The sequence below is a fragment of the Molossus molossus genome, unplaced genomic scaffold (genome assembly GCF_014108415.1).
Source record: "Molossus molossus isolate mMolMol1 unplaced genomic scaffold, mMolMol1.p scaffold_m16_p_3, whole genome shotgun sequence".
Taxonomy (NCBI): Eukaryota; Metazoa; Chordata; class Mammalia; order Chiroptera; family Molossidae; genus Molossus; species Molossus molossus.
Window position 1 is genome coordinate 95,656,054 of NW_023425366.1, and position 10,204 is coordinate 95,666,257.

The 10,204-nt window shown below is 38.6% G+C and overlaps 1 pseudogene; it reads left to right on the forward strand.

Moving 5' to 3' along the window:
• The first annotated feature begins 3,802 nt into the window (after positions 1–3,802).
• On the forward strand, positions 3,803–6,114 carry LOC118642093 (annotated as a pseudogene).
• Positions 6,115–10,204: the final 4,090 nt, after the last annotated feature.

Here is a 10,204-nt window from a genome sequence, read left to right on the forward strand (position 1 = left end):
GAGGATTTCAAACGAGAAATCAACAGCAATACAATCATAGCAGGGGACTTCAACACCCCACTAACATCACTGACTAGATTCTCTAGACAAAAAATTAGCAAGAAAACAGAAACTCTAAAGGAAGCACTAGACCAAATGGATTTAATAGATATCTACAGAGAATTACACCCCAAAACTACAGAATACACATTCTTCTCAAGTGCACATAGGACATTATCAAAGATAGACCATATGTTAGGGCACACGTTCTATAAGATTGAAACTATATCAAACATCTTCTCATATCACAATGGCATGAAACTAGAAATCAATTACAACAAACATGCAAAGACATTTCAACACATGCAGGCTAAATAACATGTTATTCAACAATGGATGGGTTACTGAAGAGATCAAATTTAAACTTCCTGGAAACCAATGAAAATGAACACACAACAACACAAAATCTATGGGATGCAGCAGAAGCAATTCTGAGAGGGAAGTTCATAGCACTACAGGCCTACCTCAAGAAACAAGAAAATTTTCTGACAGACTATCTAACCTCACAACTTAAGGAATTAGAAAGCAAACAAAAGGAAAACCCTAGAGCAAGTAGAAGGAAAGAAATAGTAAAGATCAGAGCAGAAATAAATGACATGAAGTCTAAAAAAACAATTCAAAGGATCAATAAAACAAAGAGCAGGTTCTTTGAAAAGATAATCAAGATTGATGGACCCTCAGCCAGACTCACCAAGAAACAAAGAGAGAGAACCCAAATACACAAAATCAGAAATGAACAAGGAGAAGTAACAACCGACAGCACAGAAATACATGAGATCATTAACAACTACATTGAACCACTGTACTGTATAAATTCGACAATCTAAGCAAAATGGACAAATTCCCAGAAGCACATAGTCTACCAAAACTGGACCAGGAAGAGATAGAAAACTTGAACAGACCAATAACAACTAGGGAAATTGCAGAGGTAATCAAGACTCACCCAGCAAACAAAAGCCCAAGCCCGGATGACGTCACGGGGGAGTTTTACTGAACATTCAAAAAAGAACTAACACCCATTCTCCTGAAACTATTTCAAAAAATTCAAGAAGAAAAACGACTTCAAAACTTGTTTTATGAGGCCAGAATAATTCTCATTCCAAAACCAGAGAAAGACACTACAAAGAAAGAAAACTACAGGTCAATATCATGATGAATATAGATGCCAAAATACTGAACAAAATACTAGCAAATCAAATCCAGCAATACATCAAAAAAATTATTCACCATGACCAAGCTGGATTCATCACAGGGATGCAAGGCTGGTATACTATTTGCAAATCAATAAATGTGATACACCACATAAACAGAATGAAGGATACGAACTACACGATCATATCAATAGATACTGAAAAAGCATTTGACAAAATCAAGCACCCATTTTTGATAAAAATGCTCAGCAATCTGGGAATAGAGGGATCATTTCTCGACATAATAAATGCCATATATGAAAGACCTAGAGCCAACATCATACTAATGGGCAGCCACTAGAAGCATTTCCTTGGAACAGGATGAAGACAGGGATACCCACTTTCACCATTCTTATTTTTTTTTTATCCTCACCCGAGGACATTTTTTTCCATTTTTTGCACAGATAGAGTGGGAGGGAGAGAGAAGACGAGAGAGAGAGAGAGAGAGAGAGAGAGAAACATCGATGTGAAAGGGACACATCGAGTGGCTGCCACCCGCACGACCAACCAGGGCCAGGGACAAACTGCAACCGAGGTACATGCCCTTAGCGGGAACCAAACCTGGGTCTCTCCGGACTGCAGGCCAATGGTCTAACCGCTGAGCCAAACCGGCCAGGGCACCATTCTTATTTAATATAGTACTAGAAGTCTTAGCCACAGCAATCAGACAGGAAGAAAAAAATAAAAGGGATCCAAATAAAAAAGGAGGAAGTGAAACTCATTATTTGCAGATGACATGATATTATACATTGAAAACACTAAGACTCCATCAAAAACCTACTAGAGTTAATAAATAAATTTGGCAAAGTAGCAGGATACAAAATTAACGTCAAGAAATCTATGGCATTCTTATACACCAATGATGAACTCACAGACAGTGAAATTAAAAAACAATCCCATTTACCATTGTGGCAAAAAATTAAGATACCTAGGAATAAACTTAACCAAAGAAATAAAGGACCTATTCACAGAAAACTACAGGTCATTGAAAAAAGAAATAGAGGAAGATATAAAAAAGTGGAAGCACATCCCTTGTTCATGGATTAGAAGAATTAACATCATTAAAATGTCCATAGAACCTAAAGCAATCTATAGAGTCAATGCAATCCCCATCAAAATACCAACGACATACTTCACAGAACTAGAAGAAATACTTGAAAGGTTCATATGAAAGACCTTGAATAGCCACAGCAATCTTGAAAAAGAACAACAAAGTTGCAGGGATCACATTACCAGATTTCAGGTTATACTACAAAGCCACTGTAATCAAAATAGCCTGGTACTAGCACAACAGGAATATAGACCAGTGGAACAGAACAGAGAACCCAGAAATAGATTCAAGGCAATACGCTCAATTTATATTTAACAAAGGTGGCAAGAGCTTACAGTGGCATAAAGACAGCCTCTTTAATAAATGATGTTGGGAAAATTAAATGGCTACGTGCAAAAAAATTAAACTAGACCATCAACTTACACCATACACAAAAATAAACTCAAAATGGATAAAATACTTAAATGTGACCTGTGAATCCATAAATATCCTAGAAAAAAATGTAGGCAACAAAATTTCAGACATCATATGCAGCAGAATTTTTACTGATGCATCATCTAAGGCAACAGAAACAACAAAAAAAATGAACACATGGGACTACATCAAATTGAAAAGCAAAAGAAACAACCATCAAAATGGAAAGACAACCCACTGTATGGGAGAGCATCATTGCCAATGATACATAAGATAAGGGGTTAATTTCCAAAATATATAGAGTGCTCATACAACTCAACAAAAGGACGACAAAAAACCCAATCAAAAAATGGGCAGAGGAGCTGAATAGATACCTCTCCAAACAGAACATACAAATGGCTAACAGACATATGAAGAAATGGTGAACCTCACTGAGCATCAGAGAGATGCAAATTACAACAACAATGAGGTATCACCTCACATCTGTCAGAATGGCTACCATCAACAAATCATCAAACAGCAAGTATTGGCGAGGGTGTGGAGAAAAGGGGACTCAAGTACACTGCTGGTGGGGATGCAGACTGGTGCAGCCACTATTGAAAACAATATGGTGTTACCTCAAAAAATTAAATATTGAACTGCCATTTGACCCAGTGATCCCACTTCTAGGAATATACCCTAAGAAGACTGAAACACCAATCAGAAAGAATACATGTACCCCCATGTTTGTAGCAGCACTATTTACAATAGCTAAGATCTGGAAACAGCCCAGGTGTCCATCACTAGATGAATGGATAACAAACCTGTGGTATATATACACAATGGAGTACTATGCAATTATAATAAAGAAAGATCTCTTATCCTTTGAGATGACATGGAGGGACCTGAAAAGTATGTTCCTAAGCAAAATAAGTCAAGCAGAAAAAGACAAATATTATGTGATCTCACTTATTTGTGGAATATAATGAACATAACAGTCTGAGGAATAGGGTTGACCCAGAGACATGGAAGTACAGTACAGAGTGACAACCCTCAGAAGATAGGGTGGGGGGGGCGAGAGAAGAGATATAACACAAAACTTATATTCATGTAGACATAACCAATGGACATGGACAACAATGCTCGGGATGGGTTAGGAGACATAAGGAGGTGGGTGTCAATGGGGTAAAAAGGAGAAACATCTGTACAAAAATAAAATTAAAAAAAGAACTAAATGAAATGTAGGCAAGCAAGCTACCAGATACAGAGTTCAAACAATGGGTATAAAGTTCTTCCAATAACTTAGTGAAAACTTCGACAAAGAGATAAAAAGACATACAAAGCATAAAAAGAACCTGTCAAAAATGATGAATACACTAAGAGGAATCAAAATCAAGCTAGATAAAGCAGAGGATTGAATTAATGATTTGGAAGACAAGATAACAGAAAACACCCAATCAGAGCAGCAAATAGAAAAAAAAATGATTTTAGTGTTTTTTGTTTTGTTTTTTATTTTTTAGAGAGAAGAAGGGAGAAGGAGAGAGAGATAGAGACATCAATGAGAGAGAACATTGATTGGCCACTCCTGCATGCACCCCACTAGCGATTGGGCCCACAACCTGGGCAGGTGCCCTCAATGGGAATTGAACCAGCGACCTCTTAGTGCATGGGTTGATGCTCAACCACTGAGCCACACTGGATGAGTGGATAAAGTTTGTTAAATGAGAGGAATCTAAGGGACATCTGGAACAATATAAAGCATAACAACATCTGCATCATAGGGGTACCAGAAGAAGAGAGCGCGCAGGAATTGAGAACCTGTTTGAAAAAAAATTATGGCTAAAAAATTTCCTAACCTAGTAAAATAAAAAGACACACATGTCCTATTTTTCACAGTGGGTTTGCCATCAGAACACAGGTGTCGTGAAAAGCACCACTAAATCAAGCCCAAAATAAGAAAGGAAAAGCCTTATATCAACAGCAACATCATTGGACATGTAGATTCTGGTAAGTCTACTGGTTGTCTGATCTACAAATGTGGTGGGATTGACAAAAGTACCATCGAAAAATTTGAGAAGGAGACTGCTGAGATGGGGAAGGGCTCCTTCAAGCATGCCTAGGTCTTGGATAAACTGAAAGCCGAACATGAATGTGGTATTACCATTTTGAGACAGGCAAGTATTATGTGACCATTACTGGTGCCCAGGACACAGAGACTTCATCAAAAACATGATTATAGGCACATCTTAGGCTGATTGTGCTGTCCTGATCGTTGCTGCTGGTGTTGGTGAATTTGAAGCAGGTATCTCCAGAAATGAGCAGACCTGTGGGCATGCCCTTCTGCCTGACACACTGGGTGTAAAAAAACTGATTGTTGGTGTTAACAGAATGGATTCCAGTGAGCAGCCCTACAACCAGAAGAGATTCAAGGAAGTTGTTAAAGAAGTCAGCACCTACATTAATAAAATTAGCTGCAACCCTGACACAGTAGCATTTGTGCCAATTTCTGGTTGTAATAGTACAACATGCTAGTGCCATGGGCTAATATATCTTGGTTCAAGGGATGGAAAGCCACCTGTAAAGGTGCCAGTGTCAGTGGAACTACACTACTTGAAGCTCTGGATTGCATCCTACCACCAGGTTATCCAACTGACAAGCCCCTGTGTTTGCCCCTCCAGGATGTCAACAAAGTTGGTGGTTTTGGTGCTGTCCCTGTGGGCTGAGTGGAGACTGGTGTTCTCAGACCCGGCATGGTGGTAACCTTTGCTCCACTCAAAGTTACAACTGAAGTAGAGTTTGTTGAAATGCATCTTGAAGCTTTAAGTGAAGCTCTTCTTGGGGACAATGTGGGCTTCAGTGTCAAGAATGTGTATGCCAAAGATGTCTGTTGTGGTATTGTGGCTGGTGGCAGCAAAAATGATCCACCAATGGAAGCAGTTGGCTTCACAGCTCAGATGATCATCCTGAACCATCCAGGCCTAATCAGTGCTGGATACGCACCTATGCTGTATTGTCACACAGTTCACTTGCTTGCAAATTTGCTGAGCTAAAGGAGAAGATTGATCGTTGCTCTGGGAAAAAACTGGAAGATGGTCCAAAGGTTTTGAAATCTGGTGATGCTGACATCATCACTAAGATTCCTAGCAAGCCCATGTATGTTGAGAGCACTCTGACTACCCTCCTCTGGGCTGTTTTGCTGCTAGTGACATAAGACAGACAGTTGCTGTGAGTGCCATCAAAGCAGTGGACAAGAAGGCAGCTGGGGCTGGCAAAGTCACCAAGTCTTCCCAGAATGCTCAGAAGGCTAAATTAATATTATCTCTAATGCCTGCCACCCCAGTCTTAATCAGTAGTGGAAGAACCATCTCAGAACTGTTTGTCCCAATTGGCCATTTAAGTCTAATAGTAAAAAAACTGATTAATGATTACAATGCATTGTAAAACCTTCAGAAGGAAAGGAGAATGATTTGTGGCCGATTTGTGCTTTTTGTGTGTGTGAGTGGCAGTTTTTTAGTTATTAGTTTTGAAAAATCAGTATTTTTTTTAAATGAAAACAACTTGACCAAAACTCTATCACAGAATTTTGAGACCCATTAAAACAAAGTTTAATGAGAGAGAGAGAAAAAAACAAGACATACATGTCCTAGAGGCACAGAGAGTCCTAAATCAAATCAACCTAAAGAGGCCCACATCAAGATACATGGTAATTAAATGACAAAGAGTAAAGACAAAAAGAGAATCTTAAAAGCAGCAAGAAAAAGACAACTGATTATCTACAAGGGAGCTCCCATGATGCTTCAGCTTATTTTCCAACAGAAACATTTTGGGTCAGAAGGGATTGGCTTGCAATATTCAAAGTGATGAAAAGCAAGGACCTACAATTAAGACTACTCTATTTAGTAAAGCTACCATTTAAATTTGAAGGTGAAATCAAGAGCTTCCCAGACAAGAAACAGCTAAAGAAGTGCATTACTACCAAACCAATATCACAAGAAATGTGAAGGCATTTCTTGAAGAAGAAAAGAAGAAGAAGAAGGAGGAGGAGGAGGAGGAGGAAGAGGAGGAGGAGGAGGAGAAGGAGAGAGAGAGAACATAGTTATAAAGAATAAAATAGCAATGAATACATACTTATCAATAATCACTTTAAATGTAAATGAATTAAATGCTCCAATCAAAAGACATAATGTAGCTGAATGGATAAGAGATCAAGACCCTTGTACATGTGGTCTACAAGAGACCCACCTCAGAACAAAAGAAACATAGAGACTGAAAATAAAGGGATGAAAAGAAATATTTTATACAAGTGGAAACAAACAAAAAAGCTGGGGTGGTAATACTTTTATCAGGCAAAAGAGACTTTACAACAAAGGCTACAGTAAGAGATAAAGAAGGACATTACATATTGATAAAAGGACCACTTTAAACAGAGGATATGACAGTTGTAATATTTATTTAACCAACATAGAAGCAAGGTGAAAATACAAGGAACATACCTCGTGTATTAAAGGCCATATACAAAAAGCCTATATCCAACATCATACTCAATGGGCAAAAACTAAAATGTTACCTTTAATATCAGAAATTAGACAGGGAGGTCCGCTTTCACTACTCTATCCAACATAGTACTGGAAATCCTAGCTGTGGCAATCAGACAACAAGAAGAAATAAAAGGCATCCAATTGGAAAGTAAAAGGTAAAACTGTCATTATTTGCAGAAGACATGATACTATATATAGAGAACTCTAAAGACCCCCCTAAAACTACTAGATGTGATATATAAATTCATTAAAGTAGCAGAATACAAAATTTATATTCAGAAATTGATTGCATTTTCATACACCAATAATAAACTATCAGAAAGGGAAACTAAGAAAACAATCACATTTACATTTGCATCAGAGAAATAAAATACTTGGAAATAAAATTAACCAAGAATCTAAAAGACCTGTATTAGAAAAATTATAAGGCATGGAAGAAAGAAATCAAAGAAGATACAAATAAATAGAAGCACATATGTGTTCATGAATAAGCAGCATTAACATCATTAAAATGTCCATACAATTCCTATCAAAATACCAATGACATATTTCACAGAACTAGGACAAATAATCATTAACTGCTAGAAAGTGCTTGTATTTGCCAAAGTAAATATTAACTGAACAACTGAGAAATGGCCTTTTTCCTTATAGACATATGTACTGGTAGATATAATTTTATATTCCAAGTGATATAGTACAAGTTTTCCCCTGAGCAGTATATCTCATAGGTGGTACAATAGAATGAAAAATATCATTACTTCATGAAAATAGACTCATGACATCTAGAAGCAGTTGTGCCCTAATGAGTCTTTAGAACTGCTGGCTTTTCTCTGATATGTGGCCGGGATTGGAACCAGTCATGCCCACCACGTTCAATACCTGCTTTGAATCTGGTCTACTGGAGAGCAGTGTCAACAGAGGTCTCCAGAAACTCTCAGAGCACAGTGGAGACAAGTCTTTTACATCAAAAAGTGTTTTGTTTTTCCCTTTTCTGGAACGAACACCCTCCTTAAATAAACCGCTTCCCTAAATGGTGTTTGACTTGGTTGGCTGGTCCAGGTGACCAGACTGATTCTTCTTGGTCATTTTTCTCATTACTTGACTGTTTCCCAACTTTGTCTCCCTGGTTACTAGTTTATTGGCTGGTTACCAGGTTAGGAGATACTCACTGTCTCACTTGCTACTGTTTTTTATTTGTGATGTCCAGCCCGTCCTTTGCTATCCTCCTCACTCTCATTAAACTTCATCGATCAGGCTTCTATTCTTTCAACAAACATTTACTAAATGTCTGTGATGTGCCAGGCAGTGTGCTGGGCCAGGGATTTGGAATCAAGAAGTCAAAGTTCTTGCTCTGAAGGAGAAAACCCATGCGCTGTATATCTTATCTCCTTTAGCAACTCTCATCCCTGGCTGCATGTTAGTGTGGCTTAGAGGAGAAGGTTTTTATTTTGGTGTTATTTTGTTTTGTAATGCTGATCCTTTCTCCTACTCTCAGATAGGCCCAGGTGTCCATATCTTTTAAAACTCTCATGCACATGGATTGTGCGTGAGGCAGTGGAATGATGCACTAGTTGACTCCTGAAGAAATGGCTAAGAATTCATCAGATGTCAGATGGGTTGGCCTATTCCAGGCAGAAGAACAAGCGTCTCATTTGGAGCTCTTGGGGAGTGGCAAATCTATTTTTTTTAAAACATGTAAAGTGGACTGAGAGGAGACAAGGGTCTTGTGTTGGTACCCTAAGGCATTTATCCTGTGGATGATGGGAGCTATTGGAGGATTTGACAAATGGAGAAATGTTACAAGATCCGTTTTAGCAGATGGCCCCATAGAGGATTCTCTGCACATTCTCGGGCAGCTACAGTCAGACAAAACATGTTAGGAGGTTACACCAACAATTAAGTTAGACAGTGAAGGTGTTGTCTCTCTTTTGCAATACACTATAAGGTGCTTATCTTTTCCTTCATTTTACCCTGCCTGTTTTATTAATTTTCTTCCAGGATGTCTTCTGCAATTTGCCCACTATTCTCTGCTTCCTCTTTCACTGGTTGATTTCATCACCTTGTACTTTCTGTTTTCTTGGAAACCTAAATTATTCTGGTTGTAACATGTCAGAATGTTTGCAATATCCCCTTTCTGCTGACACCACGTGTTTAGTAAATACAAGATTTAGTAATTTGTAGAAGGACGTGCATGTTGTTTTGGGGTCACAACCAGCTCTATAACATTTGTCAACTACAGTGGAAGTGTGCTGGGAGGTATGGAAAAGGTCATACCATGTGGGGCTGACAATCTGCCAAGTTCTTTCAGGATTCCCCTTAGAATCAAAGCCTGCATGCTGCTGGCACAATTTGGAATCATAAAATCTGGCTCCATGCCCTGGATTAATGGTTTAATTGCTTGGAAAAGACTCTTCTCAATCCTGAGCTTCTGTTTCCACATCTGCAAATTGGGAATTAAAATAACACAATACTGCTTATTTCACAGGGTTTTTATGAGGGTTAATTAAAAGAGACATGAAAGAGCTTCATTAACTGTACTTTGAGGTAGCGATGTTAGTGGTTTGTTAACGAGGAAAAAGATACTCTGGGATGAAATAGAAAGTGAGCAGCCATGAGGAGTCCTCTTCCTCCTCTTTCTTTTACTGTAGAATCTATGGAAGTGCTTTTACTTTGAGGCAAGGAAGAATACATGTGGCTCAAAAAGATATATACTTCCCAGCCAGTGTGGTTCAGTGTTTAGATTGTCCACCAACATACTTGAAGGTTGCAGGTTCAGTTCCCATTCAGGGCATATACCTGGGTTGCAGGTTTGATCCCTGACCCCAATCAGTGTGTGTGTGGGAGGCAACCAATCAATGTTTCTCTCTCACATCTGTGTGTGTGTGTGCTCCTCCCTCCCTCCCTCATTCCTTTCCTCCCTCCCATTCTCTCTGAAATCAATGGAAATAATATCCTCAGGTGAGCTTTTTTAAAAAAATACATACCCCTGCCCC